The following is a 22,557-nucleotide window of genomic DNA, read 5'->3' as shown; positions in this document are numbered from 1 at the left end:
CTGAAGGTGCAAAATGCTTTCAGATTGTCCTACTAGTATAAGTTAAACAGGTAGGATGACCTGAAGGTGCAAAATGTTTTCAGATAGTCCTACTAGTATAAATAAACATGGAGGATAACCTGACTGTACCAAATGCTGTCAGATTGTCCTACTAGTATAAGTTAAACAGGTAGGATGGCCTGAAGGTGCAAAATGCTTTCAGATTGTCCTACTAGTATAAGTTAAACAGGTAGGATGACCTGAAGGTGCAAAATGTTTTCAGATAGTCCTACTATTATAAATTAAACAAGTAGGATGACCTGAAAGTGCAAAATGCTTTCAGATTATCCTACTTTTTTTGGCCCGCCACCACCCCCCCTCTTCGGAGGACAACTTTATTTTTTAATACAGCAAATTATCTACACAATATGTTACAATAAAGACAATAGATTTATATACACACTGCATTATTTCTCCTACCATAAACATTCACCCAGTTTAGTAAGACCCTAGGTACTTAAGGAGAGGAGGGATTATAGTACAACCTACAGAGTAGGTAGGATAACCTGACTGTACAAAATTGTTTTAGATTGTCCTACCTGTATAAATTAAAGAGGTCGGATGACCTGAAGGTGTGGTTATCTGTCGTCGTCATCATCTGTTTACCTACAAGGAAAGTAAAGTTAATCATCTTGTTATATCTGGGACATTAAAGAAGTGTTTGTGCGGAGATTACCTGTGTTCATCAACCAATCATCTTCTGCAGATCTATGTCATCTGCTGTTAAACTGCTAGTTTAAATTAAACAGGAAGGATGACCTGAAAGTGCTAAATGCATTCACATTGTCCTACTAGTTTAAATTAAACAGGTAGGATGACCTGAAGGTGCAAAATGCTTTCAGGTTGTCCTACTAGTATAAATTAAACGGGTAGGATGACCTGAAGGTGCAAAATGCTTTCAGATTGTGCTACTAGTATAAATAAACATGGAGGATAACCTGACTGTACCAAATGCTGTCAGATTGTCCTACTAGTATAAATTAAACAGGTAGGATGACCTGACTGTACAAAATGCTGTCAGATTGTCCTACTAGTATAAATTAAACAGGTAGGATGACCTGAAAGTGCAAAATGCTTTCAGATTGTCCTACTAGTATAGATTAAACAGGTAGGATGACCTGAAAGTGCAAAATGCTTTCAGATTGCCCTACTAGTATAAATTTAAAATGTAGGATGACCTGAAGGTGCAAAATGCTTCCAGGTTGTCCTACTAGTTTAAATTAAACAGGTAGGATGACCTGAAGGTACAAAATGCTTTCAGATTCTCCTACTAGTATAAATAAACATGGAGGATAACCTGACTGTACCAAATGCTGTCAGATTGTCCTACTGGTATAAAATAAACAGGTAGGATGACCTGAAGGTATGGTTATCTGTCGTCGTCATCATCTGTGTACCTACAAGGAAAGTAAAGTTAATTGTCTTGTTATATCTGGGACATTAAAGAAGTGTATATGAGGAGATTACCTGTGTTCATCAACCAATCATCTTCTCCCGAACTATACCATCTGCTGTTTAACTGCTCATGTCTAATAAAAACTCACTTTTTTAAATTCTTTCTCTCATTTGGTCTGTGGTATCATAACACCTAATAGTATACAACGAACAGGTAGGATTTTATACTACATAAGACAGATCTGATTTTGCTGCTAGTATAAAACAGACGTAGGATGACCTGAAAGCGCCAAATGCTGTCAGATTGTCCTACTAGTATAAATTAAATGGGTAGGATGACCTGAAGGTGCAAGATGCTTTCAGATTGTCCTACTTACTGCTACTACTAGGCACCAAAGTGCTGTACATGAAAGAGAAAAAAACAAAAATAAATACATAAAATTCATTGTCATAGAAATTCCAACACATTATTAAAAGCCAAGGAAAATAAATACGTTTTTAACATTCTCTGAAAAGACCCTAGATTAGGAGATAGGATTAGGAGTTTTTATGGACAGGGGAAGCTCATTCCATAGTCTAGCGCAGTGGTTCTCAAACTGGGGGCCGGGGTCCCCAGGGGGGCCGCGAGATGGTGCCAGGGGGGCCCCAGTTTTATGACATTTTATAAAATAAATTAATTTATCATGAATTCTATGCAATTAAACCTAAAAAAATAAGTATACTAACCAACAGCACTACTTTGTATAATTCAATATGTTTTGTTTAATTAAAATTGAGTTTTAGAACAGTTTTTTGGAAACTTTTCTTTGGAGGGGCCGCGAAGGAATGTGCCGTACACAAGGGGGGCCGCACGCTGAAAAAGTTTGAGAACCACTGGTCTAGGGGTAGCCACAAAAAAGATCTATCTCTTCTTCAATTCAAGCATGATCGAGGAATCGTCAGGCACAGTTGATTCTTAGAGCGAAAAGATCTCAAAGGTTGATGTAGACCAGTGGTTTTCAATTCCAGTCCTCGGCCCCCCCTCCCAGAACATTTTAGGCTCTGTTTACACGTACATGGTTATTTTTAAAAACTGAGAGATTTACCTTCGTTTGTGCCCCTCGTTTACACGCAAACGGAGAACTCGCCTCTGAAACCGATTGTTTCTAAAAACTCCGGCCAGAGTGGAGATCTTGAAAACCTTCGGTTGCACGGTTGCATGTAAAGTGAGACAAACGGATGTTTAAGCAGGCAACGTCACTGAGTATGCGCCAGAGCTCGCACCTACGTCAAAAGTGCGACCCATGTTTACATGTGACTGCTACTCTGAATGCTTCCAAGATCACATTTATGTTCCTGCAAACTCGTTTCGTGTGTTTGTATTTGCAAATACAGCTGCTCCATTATGTCGAGGAGCAGAGACGAGTGCTCGGAGGTCAGCAATTTAACGCGTGTTTGACTTCATGCGGCGCTGCAAGAACCGACGGACGGATGATTTCAAAGTACCGCGAGAGCGATTCGAAATTAGACATCTACGTGTGATTCCTCAACTCGCTCTCGCGGTACGTTGACGTCATCAATCACCTACTGCAACAACTCCTCCCTCTAACATGAAGAACCAGTTCACGTCACCACCAGCGCTGCCGGTGATTGGCTTACGTGGCTTGAGCGTCTATTGACCGCAAATATGCACGGGTACGTGTAAATAAACACTTTTCTGAAAACTGACATGTGTGCACGATATAATTTTTGAAACCGGAGAGGTTGAAATGTCCGTTTATGAAAATAGCCGCCCATGTGTAAACATAGCCTTAGATGTCTCCACATATAAAAACACCTGATTCCGATCATCAGCTCGTTAGTGTGTTAATTAAGGAGCCGATGAGTGAAATCAGGTGTTTCATATAAGGAGACATCTAAAAACCCCCCCCCCATGCTAATACTACCTCCAAATCTAATCCTAAACTTTTTGGCATTTGCTATTCACCTTATTTTTCACGACAACAAGGGCGGCGCCATTGCGCTGATTTTGTCAATGTTCTTCCGGCCGCATAGACGATGAGCAGCTGAGGCAGTGACTGAAGGCGACGCGTTAAGCTTAAAAAGCTCACTCGAGCGCCTTTATGTTTCTTCTTACCAATTTTAAGCCAACTGAGGAACACCCTTATCCCAAGTAATGCTTCGACTACGATGTTCCGGTAACTTTAAACCATGCCGGGTGTTGAAAAGGTGGGCAGTTTTAGGTAAGCTATCTCAGCTAACTTTGTGCTCGTTCGCCTAAAGTTAGATTTGTGAAGTCCGTTCTACAAATACACTTAAGATCAGTAACGTTAGTTTATAAAATGCAACTATTTGAATGGTTTTAATTGTCCACCTATATTTTTATATTTACGATAGTACAACGAGATATTATAGTACATTACATTCTTACAGTAGCCCACGTGATTCCTACAAGTTACTGCAGATTTCAGATGCTAGAATGTCAGTTCATTTCTCATTCAGATATTGATAATGACCTATTAAACAACGTATTATTTAACACTGAAGTTAAAGGTTGTGTGTATAATGTTACTGTCTCTTTTTAATGCATCTCTCTCTTACACACTGTTCTGTTTTAGTATGTGTGCCATTTATATGTTAATTCTCATGATGCAAGTTTATTTTAAATACTAACATAAAAATGTTTATGGTTATATTGTTTTCACAGATGCATTGATGTGTAGTGATGCAGTGGACAACTGTGAGGATGATACAATCAACATGTTCCTAAACTGTGATGCAGAAACACAATGGGAGGATCCATCCGTCTCTGACCACAACTCAACCTGAAGCAACCTACATCTGATATGAGAAAACAATGGTGCGGTTTCCCTGACAGAGCTTATGCTGGTCCCAGGCTAAAATGCATATTTGAGCTACAATCATTTAAAAACACCTTGTACTGACATACCTCAACATATATGAGTGTCATTGTTTTGTCACAAGATGCGCACCAGTCTTGTTTTTTTTTGTAGGGTTTGTTTGTAAAAACTAAAATGTCCTAATAGAATTAAATCCTAGTCCTGTAAACCCTGTCCGAGAAACTGCTTCAATGTGTTGAGCTGGCACAAATGTACATATCTCTGCTGAGAAACAACCATCTTTGGTTCAGCTTTACACAGGGTTGATATTGCATCCATTACACAGTCGCCAAGCACTTTACTTTACATACACCAACAGCTTCCAGATAAACACTTGGGATCAGCTCCTGATGACTCCAATAAAGCTGTGTCTTAATTTATTGCAGGGTGGTCTTGCTTTACCTGTTGTAAAGTTACATTAAACCTTCATATGTGATCAGATGTCATGCAGTGATATTAAACATTTACAGTGTGATCAGATGTTGTGCAATTATATTAAATCTTTACAATGTGATCAGATGTTGTGCAGTTATATTAAACATTTACTATGTTACCTGTCATGCAGTTATATTAAACATTTACTATGTGTAACCTGCCATGCAGTTATATAAACCTGTGATCAGATATTATCTGTAAGGAATTTCTTAAACCATATGTAAGCTTTGTAGATTCCACTTAAAAGGATTTATGTCTGCTGATTTGAATGAATAAGTGTTGGCAAGTTTGCAAATGAATTCTATCATGGTACATTACCACATAAAAACGAAATAGTTATTGGACTGGCTAAGGTGCACATTTGCTTTAAAAAAGACGAAATCACTGTATAAATATTGGTAGGCATAAGTACTTTAATAATTTCCAATGCTGCTCCATCAACTCCTGACAGGACGAGTTAATATGTCCCATAGGTTACTTGCCGCGGCCGCTTCATATCGTCTAACCACGAGACGATTGATGGGACAATATAAGACTATCCGAGCGTCGTATGAAGTTTTAACCGTGCTCCTAATTTAAAACATTTACAGCAGTAGCGATATTTGTCATTTCGCTTAAGTTATTGTAAACTACAAAAAATCTTCTAAACACAGAATGCACTGTGCCATATTAGCAGCGGAAGTCGGTTGACAAAATGCGGAAGAGCGAAGAATTAAAAAGGGGCATGGCGGAATAAGGTGAATATGCCTTTTAGACAAAACCCACAGTTGCAGCTGGCAAATTCAATGTCATCACTTCCAGACTGGCTGTCTTAAATAGAGAAATAAAGTCCTCCCTTGATTCGCATTGTTCACTCATTTATAAATACGTAAATAAAGTATCATAATTTTCCTCAGGGGTTTAGTTTTATGTGCAAACATGTAAGCTTACACGAAATATGTTTAACTTAAATAATTATCAGATTAACAAAACAAATCAAAAAGTAGCCTAACCTATATGATTTTCTGACTGAATGTTTTTTACTCTTATCTGTATGACCACAATTTAAGGTGCAAGTTGTGATGCAAGCTAATCATCGTATCCCACTAAACACAGGACGTCGGGTTGACGTGCAGATCATGTCTATATTGGGTCCGTCGGTCCATGACCAATTCTGGACATCTATTCGACGTCCAAACTAGGTCCACTATTTAGACGTCCAACCATGACCCTACTTGGACCTCATATTTATGGCAACATTTGATGTTTGAACTGGGTGATTCTTTGGATGTCATTTGGACGTCTATGACAGACCTATGTCCACTGATCAAACTGTAAAAAAAACGCGATCTCTGTAGACAGCCTAGGCTCCATGAACTGCAATAAAAACAAAGTCGCCAAACCTACCACCAGAAATGATAACAAACTGTTCCAGCCAATAAACGACAAGAAGGATTTGGGGGTGGGGGTTAGGCGCATTTATAAAAGCACGGAAGGGAGGGGAAGTCGTTAGCTATGCTCCGTTTGTTTGAAAACAGTTCAAACATCAACAAAAAGTAACGTCAAACATTTGCTTAGAGCGCCTTTAAATGAAGATAATTGTCCAAAACCAAAAGGTACGATAAATACTAAATACTTACATGAGACTGCAAGACATTAATAGAGTAAAAGCTACATTATTCCTATAGAAAGAGAAAGACGTTAGTAATATTGAACTTGAGGCAGACAGAGAGACTGTGTTCCATCTGTTTATAGACAGAACAGCAGGGCACGCAGGCGGGTAAAACGCATAATATTTAATGTAATGTAATTTAATGTAACGGGTAAAATAATATTAACGTGTCATTTCCAGGTTGGGAATCAATTAGGCATCAATAAGGAATAATTTTTTATGTCAATCGGACGGGAAGTGGAATTGAATGATGCTGATGTCAGATAACGGGCAGGGTGTTCAGGTTATGACTCTTAAAGTAGTAAAAAAATGACGCCTAAAGTAGTAAAAAATATTTTAAGGAAATACATTTAAAAAAAAACAAAGAATAGCAATATAGGCTATATTTGTATTTTAAATTGAATTGGGTTGTGTTTTAGAATCAAAGAAAATTAACTAACCCTGGGATTGTTTTCATGCAGTGAAGTGCATTAAGCCTCTTAACATTAATATAATTGTTGTTTTTTAAGGATGCTCCGATCGATCGGCCGCCAATCGTAATTGGGCGGTAACGGCATTAAGTGACGCGATCGGCACTCGCTAAATTTTCCGATCTCATGAGCCGATCTTTCTGTTTACTTTTGTCATCATAGCTTTCCTGAGGCGGCTGCAATTAGAGACCATTTTACACAGTGCGAGCATTTTGTAACCCGTTGCTCATGTGTGACGTGCACATTTGGATTTCTCTCTCTGCCTTTACAGAGATATGCGTATTTTCTATGAGGACGCGCTCCGGTCCTCAGCGCGATGCGTCTTCACATCCCTATCAAACAGCGAATACAACACATATCTATCAAGGACAATTGCATTCTTATGCCGAAAGTTTATTACTTGCATTCATTTTAAAGTTTTGAAGGTTTAAACTTCCATTTTCCTCACAGCTGCTCTTGTTTGCGGACACCCGCCGCACGCATACACAGCAGCCGGTCATCAGTGCACGAGAAGAGAACGATCTCTCCCACGTCTTAAAGCTACATCCTAATTCATCTCTCAATAAAATTATTCTCTGCTCATCACTGAAGAACTGTTGCACTTCATACGAATGCATGTATATTTAATTCATACAGTAAAGACTGTGAAGTGTTTTATTTTAACAGACATAAACCTTTTTAAAGGGATATTACATTTCTCTTTGCAAGAAGAAATATTTGTTGTGCTTATTTATTTGATTCTCTATTAAAACAATAATATACCTTATTTATAGTTAGTTTTATTTCTACAAATGGTGTAAACTCCTACCTGTTTATTTTATACTACATAAGACAATCTGATTTTTTCACGGTCGCATCCTACCTGTTTATTTTACACTACATAAGACAATCTGATTTTTGCACGGTCGCATCCTACCTGTTTATTTTATAATACATAAGACAATCTGATTTTTGCATGGTCGCATCCTGTTTATTTTATACTACATAATACAATCTGATTTTTGCAAGGTCGCATCCTACCTGTTTATTTTATACTACATAATACAATCTGATTTTTTCACGGTCGCATCCTACCTGTTTATTTTATACTACATAAGACAATCTGATTTTTAAACGTCACATCCTACCTGTTTATTTTATACTACATAAGACAATCTGATTTTTAAACGTCACATCCTACCTGTTTATTTTATACTACATAAGACAATCTGATTTTTGCACGGTCGCATCCTACCTGTTTATTTTATACTACATAATACAATCTGATTTTTGCACAGTCGCATTCTGTTTATTTTATACTACATAAGACAATCTTATTTTTGCACGGTCGCATCCTACCTGTTTATTTTATACTACATAAGACAATCTGATTTTTGCACGGTCGCATCTTACCTGTTTATTTTATACTACATAAGACAATCTGATTTTTGCACGGTCGCATCCTACCTGTTTATTTTATACTACATAAGACAATCTGATTTTTTCACGGTCGCATCCTACCTGTTTATTTTATACTACATAAGACAATCTGATTTTTGCACAGTCGCATCTTACCTGTTTATTTTATACTACATAAGACAATCTGATTTTTAACCGTCACATCCTACCTGTTTATTTTATACTACATAAGACAATCAGATTTTTGAATGGTCGCATCCTGTTTATTTTATACTACATAATACAATCTGATTTTTGCACGGTCGCATTCTACCTGTTTATTTTATACTACATAAGACAATCTGATTTTTAACCGTCACATCCTACCTGTTTATTTTATACTACATAATACAATCAGATTTTTGCACAGTCGCATTCTGTTTATTTTATACTACATAATACAATCTGATTTTTGCACAGTCGCATTCTGTTTATTTTATAATACATAAGACAATCTGATTTTTGCAAGGTCACATTCTGTTTATTTTATACTACATAATACAATCAGATTTTTGCACAGTCGCATTCTGTTTATTTTATACTACATAATACAATCTGATTTTTGCAAGGTCACATTCTGTTTATTTTATACTACATAATACAATCAGATTTTTGCACAGTCGCATTCTGTTTATTTTATACTACATAATACAATCTGATTTTTGCACAGTCGCATTCTGTTTATTTTATACTACATAATACAATCAGATTTTTGCAAGGTCACATTCTGTTTATTTTATACTACATAATACAATCAGATTTTTGCACAGTCGCATTCTGTTTATTTTATACTACATAATGCAATCTTATTTTTGCAAGGTCACATTCTGTTTATTTTATACTACATAATACAATCAGATTTTTGCACAGTCGCATTCTGTTTATTTTATACTACATAATACAATCTGATTTTTGCACAGTCGCATTCTGTTTATTTTATACTACATAAGACAATCTGATTTTTGCACGGTCGCATTCTACCTGTTTATTTTATACTACATAATGCAATCTTATTTTTGCAAGGTCACATTCTGTTTATTTTATACTACATAATACAATCAGATTTTTGCACAGTCGCATTCTGTTTATTTTATACTACATAATACAATCTGATTTTTGCACAGTCGCATTCTGTTTATTTTATACTACATAATGCAATCTTATTTTTGCAAGGTCACATTCTGTTTATTTTATACTACATAATACAATCAGATTTTTGCACAGTCGCATTCTGTTTATTTTATACTACATAATACAATCTGATTTTTGCACAGTCGCATTCTGTTTATTTTATACTACATAAGACAATCTTATTTTCAACCGTCACATCCTACCTGTTTATTTTATACTACATAAGACAATCAGATTTTTGAATGGTCGCATCCTGTTTATTTATACTACATAATACAATCTGATTTTTGCACGGTCGCATTCTACCTGTTTATTTTATACTACATAATACAATCTTATTTTTGCACGGTCACATTCTGTTTATTTTATACTACATAATACAATCTGATTTTTGCACAGTCGCATTCTGTTTATTTTATACTACATAATACAATCTGATTTTTGCACGGTCGCATTCTACCTGTTTTTTATACTACATAAGACAATCTGATTTTTAACCGTCGCATCCTACCTGTTTATTTTATACTACATAATGCAATCTTATTTTTGCAAGGTAACATTCTTTTTATTTTATACTACATAATACAATCAGATTTTTGCACAGTCGCATTCTGTTTATTTTATACTACATAATACAATCTGATTTTTGCACGGTCGCATTCTACCTGTTTTTTATACTACATAATACAATCTGATTTTTGCACGGTCGCATTCTACCTGTTTTTTATACTACATAAGACAATCTTATTTTCAACCGTCACATCCTACCTGTTTATTTTATACTACATAAGACAATCTGATTTTTGCACGGTCGCATCCTACCTGTTTATTTTATACTACATAATACAATCTGATTTTTGCATGGTCGCATATTACCTGTTTATTTTATACTACATAAGACAATCTGATTTTTGCACGGTCGCATCCTACCTGTTTATTTTATACTACATAAGACAATCTGATTTTTGCACGGTCGCATCCTACCTGTTTATTTTATACTACATAAGACAATCTGATTTTTTCACGGTCGCATCCTACATGTTTATTTTATACTACATAAGACAATCTGATTTTTGCACAGTCGCATCTTACCTGTTTATTTTATACTACATAAGACAATCTGATTTTTGCACGGTCGCATCCTACCTGTTTATTTTATACTACATAAGACAATCTGATTTTTTCACGGTCGCATCCTACCTGTTTATTTTATACTACATAAGACAATCTGATTTTTGCACGGTCACATCTTACCTGTTATAATACAATCTGATTTTTAATCGTCACATCCTACCTGTTTATTTTATACTACATAAGACAATCAGATTTTTGAATGGTCGCATCCTGTTTATTTTATACTACATAATACAATCTGATTTTTGCACGGTCACATTCTGTTTATTTTATACTACATAATACAATCAGATTTTTGCACAGTCACATTCTGTTTATTTTATACTACATAATACAATCTGATTTTTGCACAGTCGCATTCTGTTTATTTTATACTACATAATACAATCTGATTTTTGCACGGTCGCATTCTACCTGTTTTTTATACTACATAAGACAATCTGATTTTTAACCGTCACATCCTACCTGTTTATTTTATACCAAAACAATCTGATTTTTGCACGGTCGCATCCTTCCTGTTTATTTTATACTACATTAGACAATCTGATTTTTGCGCGGTCACATCATATTTAATACAATTATTTTATCCACTATAAAATCATTGTACCAGTACCTAATTAGAATCTAGGGCAAGGCTGCACTAAATAATTAACGTAGTCACAAACGCAAAGTAGAAACCCACATTGGGATTTTTAGTGAGTTTGGATTGAAAAAAATGGGTATAATTTTGCGCTATGGTAGGAAAATCTGACAGTGTAGGTGAGACAAATGGACAAATATGCATATTAATTTAGGTTACATACATTTAAAACGTTAAGAATTTTTTTGTGTGATGAACTTGATGAAAGTTTTAAGACTTTAGATGTTTAAAAAATAAGATTGTATATTTGCACTACATGTAAATTAAATGAGTTTGTGCATCAATGCGATTGTAGTGGATTATTTCACATTAAATTAGTACATTTAGGGGGTCAGGCTAAGACAGGCCTAAACTTTAGCAACACATAACAAACCACAAACAGACTTTTAATGGGAAATATTGGCTGCGTCCAAAACTCTAAATTGCTGCCTTCTGAGGCAGCTTTCCAAGGCAGGAAGGTATCAAGGCATGTCCGAATTCAATATTAGGTTTACTTTCTGTCTCTTGAGATACCTATACGTGGGCTAACAATAAGAATGTGATTGGTCGAGCCTGGTCAAGTTCGAAAAAATAAAATGGCGGCCACGTGTACGACTGGAGCACAAGTTTAGTGTAAATAAAGGTAGATTTTCATTTTTTACACCTTTTAATTGCATTTCTAGCGAGAAATTAGTATTGTAGTTTTCAAATATGTGATTAGTTATCACAAAGGCGCTCTCTGTTTATATTTTAAACACGCTGCCTTTGAAATGTGTCCGAAAGTCTTTCTCTGAGCTGCCTTCATGCCTCCGAAGTCATTGCCTCATGAGGCAGCGAGGCAACGAGTCATTGTTTTCATAATGCAGATTCATCCATTATTTTGTAATTAGAGAGGCTATTAAATGTGATGGCTGTACATAGTGCATATTTATGCATAAAACGTATGGGTGTTTTTGGCACTGTGGTTCTGCTGTTTAGTTCAATTAAATGCAATAAATAAATGTATTAATAAAATGCATATTTTCACACGTTCCAAGATTAATAATAACTGAAAGTGATAAAGATGCCATCTTCCATCAGATGTTCATAATAACAACAAAAAGAAAGCGACACTGAGTCAGAATGCACTTTATCAAAATTTTGTGGGTTAAAATGATCCACAAAACAGATATCTGTCAAATGTGCTGCATGGACGTATACAACCCCCCCCCCTCAAAAAAAATGTAAATCAAACAATGTATTTAACACAAGTTACATAATAATATACAGTGGGGCAAAAAAGTATTTAGTCGACCACCAATTGTGCAAGTTCTCCCGCTTGGGGAGATGAGAGAGGCCTGTGGTTTTCGTCATGGGTGCACTTCAACTATGAGAGACAAAGTGAGGAAAAGGATCCGGAGAATCACGTTGTCTGGTTTTTTAGGAGTTTATTTGCGATTTATGGTGGAAAATAAGTATTTGGTCAATAACAAAAAAGCAAGATTTCTTTCTCTCACAGACCTGTAACTTCTTCTTTAAGAGGATCCTCTGTCCTCCACTTGTTACCTGTATTAATGGCACCTGTTTGAACTTGTTAGCAGTATAAAAGACACCTGTCCACAACCTAAAACAGTCAGAATGCAAACTCAACTATGGCCAAGACCAAAGAGCTGTCAAAGGACACCAGAAACAAAATTGTAGACCTGCACCAGGCTGGGAAGACTGAATCTGCAATAGGTAAGCAGCTTAGTGTGAAGAAATCAACTGTGAGAGCAATTATTAGAAAATGAAAGACATACAAGAACACTGATAATGTCCCTCGATCTGGGGCTCCACGCAAGATCTCATCCCGTAGGGTAAAAATTATCACCAGAATGGTGAGCAAAAATCCCAGAACCACATGGGGGAACCTAGTGAATGACCTGCAGAGAGCTGGGACCAAAGTAACAAAGGCTACCATCAGTAACACACTATGCAGCCAGGGACTCAATTCCTGCAGTGCCAGATGTGTCCACCTGCTTAAGCCAGTACATGTTCGGACCCGTCTGAAGTTTGCTAGAGAGCATTTGGATGATCCAGAAGAAGAGTGGGAGAATGTCATATGGTCAGATGAAACCAAAACATAACTTTTAGGTAGAAACTCAACTTCTTGTGTTTGGAGGAGAAAGATGCTGAGTTGCATTCAAAGAACACCATACCTACTGTGAAGCATGGGGGTGGAAACCTCATGCTTTGGGTCTGTTTTTTTGCAAAGGGACCAGGACAACTGATCCGAGTTAAGGAAAGAATGAATGGGGCCATGTATCGTGAGATTTTGACTCAAAACCTCCTTTCGTCAGCAAGGGCATTGAAGATGAAACGTGGCTGGATCTTTCAGTATGGCAGTGATCCCAAACATACCGCCCGGGCAAAGAAGGAGTGGTTTCGTAAGAATAATTTCAAGGTCCTGGAGTGGCCTAGCCAGTCTCCAGATCTCAACCCCATAGAAAATCTTTGGAGGGAGTTGAAATTCCGTGTTGCCCAGCGACAGCCCCAAAACATCACTGCTCTAGAGGAGATCTGCATGGAGGAATGGGCCAAACTATCAGCAACAATATGTAAAAACCTTGTGGAGACTTACAGAAAACGTTTGATCTCTGTCATTGCCAACAAAGGGTATATAACAAAGTATTGACATAAACTTTTGTTATTGACCAAATACTTATTTTTCACCATAATTTACAAATAAATTCTTAAAAAATCAGACAATGTGATTTTCTGGATTTTTTTCTCATTTTGTCTCTCATAGTTGACGTGTACCTTTGACAAAAATTACAGGCCTCTCTCATCTTTTTAAGTGTGAGAACTTGAACAATTGGTAGCTGACTAAATACTTTTTTGCCCCACTGTATGAGCATTTTTGACATGACTCTCCCATTCATTAAACTTTTATGTCTATAGTTTCTGTCTTTAGTTCAAACTAATGATTAAACCTGTCTGAGATGGATATTAGTTAGTTAAAAAGATATGGGAAATAAATCAAAGCTTCTTTAAAACCTGAATGTTTTTTTACTGAAATACAGTACGTAACATGCATAATAATTTGGAGCACAGTGTAGATAAGAATAGATAAATGAGATTAAATTAGTTTATATGAAAGGTTTTACTGGATGGATGTGTGGATAAAGATCATGTGTGCACATGAGCCACATTCAGCTCTGTTGTGTTGATTAGTCAAATGTTTTGTAGAGATTTACTTTTGTACCAGCTATTATGGCAACCCAAATTATGCCAGATTTCCTTTTGGATTTCTCAATAAACATTAACTAGCCAGTCAAAACGACACACTCGCAATACGACTTCCATTAGCGTTATGGCTTACCGGAGGTTATACACGAGCACAAAGATGGCGGCGACCTCATTTACGTAAAAAATAAAGTGGATAACGTGTCGATTTTATATATAAATATAACACAACTTGCTACCACAATGTCAATACGCATTGATTAAACAACTTATCTGGAAAATTTGTATATTTATAAGAAAAAACTTCCGCTGATGTTTTGTATTATATCAACAGAAGCACATTTGCGCTTCCAAAGCGCCCTCAAGTGCTCGTTTTTAGAACGACGCCTGGCCTGTTTAACCCCCTAAAAAAGTATTTTGTGGAGTACGTGATCTTGAACCAAAATGATAAATGATTCACTTATGTACTGTTCGTTGCATATTAATGTTCCATTGTGTTTTGCTTGTATTTTGTATTAGTCATTAAATTGTATTGTGTTTTAGAAGTTAACTTGTGAAATTAGTGAAATTAACTAATCCTATATATGTGAGTAAAATTTTCAACATGGTTAAATGCTAAAACTAAGAGCTTCAAAAATCCTTTAAAATGGCACTAAGACCACGTCTATGGGTTCAAGAATAACAAAATAAAAACTGGCCATTTGAAACTCGAAAGTTATCACTTTATTTTGTCCTATTGTTTTCCATTTTGCGGTTTGTAAAACTCCGGTGCGCGTTGTTCAAAATCATTGAAATTTCGTTCATTTGTAGTTTAGCAATTCAACTAAATGTCCATTACAATTTCAAGACTGTTTTTACTTTGCATTTCGCCTGAGGAAATCCGAAGTTGCGTTGGGCGGAACCAAACTGATAGCCGCGACAGCGTAGATATAAGTTACCTAACGTTACATACAAGTTAGTGGGTATATTAATGCATTAAATCCCTTAGGACGCTTTAATATTGGATTGCAATCTTTTTGATTAATTTAAATTAGCTTTAGTTTGCTGTTAAAATCGCAATATTTGTTACAACGATAGCAAGCCCAGTTTAATATAATTGTGAAAAATATAAAGTGTCTAAATTGTAAATTCTTTATTACGGATAAATTACCACAGACGCTTGTTATTACGGGTAATTTAATTAACGTTACTCAAACTGGAAAACACAACAGAAATAAGCAATAAGTTACCTCATGAATTTAACGAAGCCTTACTCGTTAACGGCTTATTTAAAAATTACATTATGCCAACAGTTGAATTTGTATAAGTTAGCATATTAACGTTACATTATTAATTACAAATCTCTATTTACCCTTTTTCACGTTAAAATATAAACTAACCATCAGATACATAAGAAAAAAAAAAATTTGTACAGTACCTGCAATTTTCGCGTAGATGCTGTCGAAACCACTCCGAGTTTATACCAGAATCGTCCGGCGCGATCCAGCTGCTTCTTCGGTTGCCTAGACGATTAAAGTAAACTAAAACAATCCTGTGCGTGACGTCACGCGTCTAAATTCCATTACATCAAACTTCAATAAAGGTGTTATTAGCATTCGCAGTGTTGTGTAAAAACCTGACAGCATTTCTCTTAGGAAATTATTATAGCAATTTCTTTTAATTGCTATAATAAATGTGCTATTATTTTTAAATTCGGAACAAATAAACCATGTTGTTTTTTTATTCTTTTAATTACTATAATAAATTTGCTATTTTTAAAGTTGGCATTTTATTTAAAAATTGTCTTTTATCTCTCAGCTGAGCTCTTTTCTAAAAAGATTGGCTTAATTTCATTTCTAACTTTCTGAACAATTTTTTTTTTGGGGGGGGGCTTATATTTAAAAAAAAATGTACTAACCCTACTGAAAAATCCAGCAAAGACCAGCATAAGCTGGTTTAAGGTGGCAGTGCTGGTCTAAGCTGGTCCTCTTAGCCTGGCAAAGCCTGTCTTCCAGCCTGACCAGCAAAGTCCAGCTAGACCTTCTTAAAAAGTGACAAAAACACAGCTAGACCAGCTTGCTACACTAGCAAAAACCAAACTAAGAGACCAGCTAAAACCAGCTCTTGCTGGATTTTCCAGTAGGGAAGCCTTTTCGCATTTATGGACATTATGACATAAAGTGTGTGTTATAAAGCCCTCAGAATGTAAGCAAAACCTGACCCAAATACTAGTATCCAGGGCAACGTAATCTTACTTTAACCTTACAATGTTAAATCCAGAAGCTTAACAAAAATGAAGAGACATAAATCTGAGTCACTTCCTATGCTATATATTTTCAGCAAATGAGAAAACTCATGAATTAAGTGCTAGAACAGAATCACAAATGCAGTGTTTTATAAACAGTTTTTTTATTTACACACACACACACACACACACACACACGCACGCACGCACGCACGCACGCACATACACAGTTTATTTTCTTTATAACTAAAACAAGAAGACACTGTGCTTTTCAACTTTGTTTTTGGGTGTTGCCCTCTGCAAATTTCTAATTTTTTCACCATAAGACAGACAAAAATTATATTAAAAACAATGGCCAAAAGGCTTTTCATTATAAGATCGGTCACTTTTAATATCCTCTGCTTGCACATTTCTGAAGATCTCACGTTTAGTTTAGTTCAATTTAATGATGTTAACAGGGATGGTTGTGTTGTACATCATAGAAGACAATGTCCATGGCGTCCATGGGCTACAGGTGTTTTTGTGGTAAAACAGTATAAATACCTTTGATGATTTTCTCTGCGATGCTGTCAGGGCCAGACTTGCCCTGCCAGTACTAAGTAGTGGTCAAAATAAGATTTATCATCTCTTTCAATGCACTCAAATGTCTATACATTATCAAAACTGTACATAATTTTAGTCCATAGTATAAGTAGGCAAATTGAGATGCAGGCTTGGTTTGTCTGTGTGCGTCTGGTTTGCCTTCAAATACGATTTTGCTCGGGAAATCTTTAAAGAGCACATAACATTAGAGTAACGTTACCATGGTCCACGTGTCGTTTGGTTTCATGCCATTAGGTAACTTCTCACAAATTTTCCAGCACAACCTGCTCACTGGAAATAAATCTTGACATGGATCAGCAACTGCTCAGTGTTTCAAGAATTCCCATTTTCATGTCACGTGTGTAAATCCCAAAGCCTTGATACTCTGTAAGAAGTAAAAAAGTATCACTGAGTGTACATGTACAAGCCAATGTACTAAATTAAACCAGATCAATATAGAATATCCTCAAAGTTTAAACTTCTGAAAATTCTGAAAAACGGCTGCTACTAGCTTAAATGTGTTCAACATTATGAAAAATAGAAGTAACTTACGGTTATTTTGGTATTGGAAATTTTTCATTACTATAGTTTCACTGAAAATATCCTTTAGTAAATGTGTGGTTATATGGTTATCCAACAAAAACAATAGTAAAACTATGGTTAATTTTCTAAGGGCGAATTGTTCAAGCAAACCTATAAGCGCTACTTCGTGTTGGTTTTATATTCGATTACTTACAGTACAGGCAACGCGCTGATTATTTAAACATCTCGTCCGTTTTGGCGGTGTTCGTGCAATTATTTGAGACTCGCTCTGTTGAGTATAAACAGCAGCTTTACAACAAGAGCGTCCTTTTCATATCTACCCCTTGTGGATTTTTTCCTGATGCAAGATGACGACTAGTCTCACGTAGCCAGACCTTCAATACTGAAGCCAACAGTTTGTGGACGTAAAAAAAAACAGTTTGTGGGCGTGACGTCTGAGGCTGAGACTACATGACGACTGCAGCATGCGCGGCGCAGATCGATTGGCACATGAGATCAATGTAACGCGAGATATAAGCTTTTGAATGGCTCTCGCGGAACTTTGATGTCATAGGTTGATTTGTCTGCGCAGTGCTGCATGCATTCGAATACATGTAAACAATGCGCCCGTTTCGTTACGTCCAGGCCGAATACAGAAGCCCCTACACTCGTAATATATTCATTTATTTAAAAAACACATCAATTTCTCTCTAGAAAGGTGCCGGTTGCAAGCAGCCTTTCATGTCTATGTGTGCACGTGTGTGGGCACGGCGCAGCGGCTCTTAATAAAAAAACGCACCTAAATCTCGCAAAAACCTAACAGTTTTCACACAAATATGTTATATAAGAAATACATATACTCACTGTGGAAGGTGTAGTGACTTTGCCATTTCCTCACTAAATGAAGTGTTAGCTCGGTGCGTTACACTGAGGAGAAAACATAACATATGCCTTTTGTTTGTATGCTGTAATTATTCAGATTTTCACTCAGTTTAACACGAAAATGACTTTAAAAATGACTTAAATGTAAATAATTAACCTGTTAGCTAGCACTTCTATTTTTGAGCATTTTCTGAAAAACGACAACTCCAAACTAAAACATCTGCAGCTCTTAAACCCTATGGTCTATAATCACAATTCTGGTCTTGTTTGAAACAAGACACTTGACATATTGTTGCCTAATAGTCATAACAACTCAGAGTAGTAAAGAAACAGAGTAAAACAAGGTAAAATATACATTAAATGACCCGTTTTTCTTTAAATAACATTCACTTAGCAAAAAAGGTATGAAATGGTCATGTAAGACACCTGGGGACAACATATAGGTGAACTGAATGTCTGACCATGCTGTGATTCAAATTTGAGAATGATACTCCAAAAAATTTTGTTTCTGTGAACTTTTATTTCAAAAAAGTCCAGGCGTCCTTTCAAAAAAAGTGCACTTGGAAACTCCAAATATACACATGATAACAAAATGACATTATGATCAAAAGAAAATGAGTCAGGACTACATATTACATTATATATATCAATTCAGAACTTCTCTGCCCACCAAAGCACATAGAAAAAACTATTTTAGAAAAAAACATTTGCACATTATAACAAAATACTTGCTATTTTAAATGTGGTCGCTCATGAATGCACTGCAGATTCCAGTCCTCCTCTGTGTCAACTGAAGCCCTGTTACAACACACACACAAAGCAAGAGAGGATTTTAGTTTGAGTCAAAAGTTAGAAACATACAACTATTTGTATGAGAAACTATGATGTAATATACATGAACATAATACATACATATACACACACACATTACATGAATATATTTATTTATAATTACAAATGTCTTATGTTTGCCAAATAACCTATATTTCTCAGCTGGTAATACTCATATTTTCCACCACATATCTTATTTTCTAGTTTTTAGTTTGTATATTCTGTGCATTGGACTCATATAGCTATAAATATGATGCATTTATATAACATCATAGAAAAATGAAACCATGTAAAACTCGCATCTTAGTCATCTCCAATGTTACTTTATAATCAAAACAGCTAACAATAAACAAGAAATGTAACGTTAAATAAATAATGAACAAAAGAATCCAAACTTACTTTATCCAAGCGAGCGCAGCTGAGCTCATAGTCCGGTCCATCTCTCCTCGACAACGCGGTTTCGTTTATATCCAGTCTTCCATTTTTGCTCCGCAATCGTGCTCTTTATCAACTTCTCCAAAACACTCTCAACACAAAAAAGTCATCTGCAGTCGACGATCCACAATGTAGATGTTATATCTAACCTTTGGAGAGGCTCCGGAGAGCCTAGCCGGCTGCTATGCTACACAAACAAACAAACAAACGCGCACGAAGGGGCGTGGCATTTCGCTCCATGCGCTTCTGTAGATTTGCGCAGAAGTACACTTTACTGACGTAAGTTGAATTCTTGTAATCGTTTCATGATTGGTTAGTACCCCTGCCCTTCAAACTTGCTGGCTATGCATTGGCTTGCTTCGTTTTGGCGTAATCTAGTCAAAAGCCTATGGTGAGCTGAAGGACATCTGGCTCGGCTAATCGGGTATCCCATGGCATTTTGAGTTGTCAAACCTTTTCTGATTGGACAAAACAGAAAAATAGGGCGGGATATTTATCGGAACAGTCTAACGAAGCAGGAAGAGATGGATTTTCACTGATAAAAATCGATATTTGATAGAAAATAAACATGATCGATCATACTTACCGGACGCGCGGATGTAAACAAAGGAGGATATTGCTGGATTTCTCACTATTTTCATTGTTTTGGATTAAAACGTGGGATGCTTTTTGAAGAGTGGACCCTTACGTTGCAATGTACGTTGAAGTTTCTGGGAATTGTCAGAAATTATCAGAACCATATGCAGTACCGGTGTTGTGTCGAACTCAGTTCCCCTTATGTTTCCCTTTAGTGTAGTGCTTTTATAACGTTTTCATCACGTTACATTCAGAAAGATTAAAGATTTGAATTGGTTATACTAAAAAGGCATAAGATCATGTATTTTATAATACAATTTATTAAATATTTCATACATTTGACAGTTTTCTATTAGGGTATTTCTTTTAAAATATAGCCTGTCTTTTTCTTTTTTTTCCTTTACTGGTTGTTTTAAAAATGTAATGTTTGCATACATAATTAAATAAATATTATACATATAATATGATTCATACTGTAAAAATAATTGACTTACCCTTAAGAACAATACAGATACATTACAGAAATGCACACATATACATCTCAGTAGCCATAAAAACTTTAAATATATAAATAATAAAACCTATAACGTGATAAAAACGCCATAAAAACACTACACTGAAGGGAAAAATAGGGGGAACATAGGGGGAACAGACTTCGACACAACACCGGGTTAAGCCTTTGTGAGGCCCTGGGCTAACGCTGGTTTGAGGCCCCCCAATATACACTGAAAAAAATAAAGGCTGGATTTACTAAAAAATATACTGCCCCATTGCTTAATTTTTTTTAGTAAAACTTACTGAAAAAGGGGGATGCAAAAAACGTGTGTTAAAAACAGTGTTTTTTTACAGCGTATGTGCAACATTAAATGGCTAAAATTATTTAAATAAATTAAACAATATTATCAAATAATTTTACAATCAAAAACAGCCCAGAAAATAAAATTTATTAAATGCAACTCACAACTAAAAGTGCTTCTGTCTGTTCTTCTTTAAATATAATTCCTCAATTAAATTATTAAAATCAAGTTGACGCAAAAGTAGGCTAAAATTATTTAAACAAATTAAACAATATTATCAAGTAATAATATTACAATCAGAAATAGCCCAGAAAATAACATTTTTTTATTAAAACTTACAACAAAAAGTGCTTCTTTCTGCTCTTCTTTAAAGAGAATTCCTCAAATAAATAATTAAAATCAAGTTGATGCAAAAGTAGGCTGAAATTATTTAAATAAATTGAACAATATTATCAAGTAATAATTTTACAATCAAAAACAGCCCAGAAAATAACATTTATTAAATCCAACTCACAACTAAAAGTGCTTCTGTCTGTTCTTCTTTAAAGAGAATTCCTCAATTAAATCATTAAAATCAAGTTGACGCAAAAGTAGGCTGAAATTATTTAAATAAATTAAACAATATTATCAAGTAATAATTTTACAATTAGAAACAGCTCAGAAAATAACATTTATTAACCAACTAAAAGTGCTTCTTTCTGCTCTTCTTTAAATAGAATTCCTCGACTAAATCACCAAAATCAAGTTGACGCAAAATGTCACTCACTTGACATTAATGTATGTAATTAAATTATGTAATTAAATTAAACAATAGTATCAAGTTATAATCTTACAAATCAGAAAATAAAATTTATTAAATACAACTCACCACTAAAATAGCGAATTTCTGTTCTTTTTCCAAGAGAATTCCTTGACTAAATCATTAAAATCAAGTTTATGCAAAATGTTTTACTCACTTGACAACCTCAGTTTATCCCAATTTCGAAAATGACCTTTCTCCCGAAGCATTCAACACAAGGATGGTGAGAAAGATTCTTATAATGCAATTTACACATTGGGAAAAGCACACTGGAACAGTAAACTGAACAAGCTCCTGTAGTTGCTGTTCGAACTGAAAAAGTGCCGAAGATCCTTTTTTGCGAAATGTATAACGTTTTAAACAGAAGTAAAGATAAAACAATCATGCATTAGGAAAATTAATAATTGCTTTATTTATTGTATATTTTCTATAGGTGTGTAAAACCATAATTTGGCGGATTGTTTTAGCCTACTTTCATTGTTTCACGAGATTGCCTGCCTATATTTAGTCATAAT

The 22,557-nt window shown here is 35.5% G+C and overlaps 2 long non-coding RNA genes across 2 annotated transcripts; both read right to left on the bottom strand.

Annotated features, from left to right (window-relative positions):
• Positions 1 to 750: 750 nt before the first annotated feature.
• LOC129432788 (uncharacterized) lies at positions 751 to 15,983 on the bottom strand. The gene is made up of 5 exons (XR_012358718.1): positions 15,812 to 15,983; positions 1,812 to 1,834; positions 1,507 to 1,627; positions 1,337 to 1,436; positions 751 to 1,037 (listed from the first exon to the last, which is right to left on the bottom strand). It is a non-coding gene; the product is annotated as an uncharacterized lncRNA (long non-coding RNA).
• A 999-nt stretch (positions 15,984 to 16,982) lies between these two features.
• Positions 16,983 to 19,302, bottom strand: LOC141350521 (uncharacterized). Its single transcript, XR_012358623.1, has 2 exons — positions 18,587 to 19,302; positions 16,983 to 17,585 (listed from the first exon to the last, which is right to left on the bottom strand). It is a non-coding gene; the product is annotated as an uncharacterized lncRNA (long non-coding RNA).
• Positions 19,303 to 22,557: the final 3,255 nt, after the last annotated feature.

The sequence above is a fragment of the Misgurnus anguillicaudatus genome, chromosome 1 (genome assembly GCF_027580225.2).
Source record: "Misgurnus anguillicaudatus chromosome 1, ASM2758022v2, whole genome shotgun sequence".
Taxonomy (NCBI): domain Eukaryota; kingdom Metazoa; phylum Chordata; class Actinopteri; order Cypriniformes; family Cobitidae; genus Misgurnus; species Misgurnus anguillicaudatus.
This window is presented reverse-complemented; position numbering and strand designations above follow the sequence as displayed.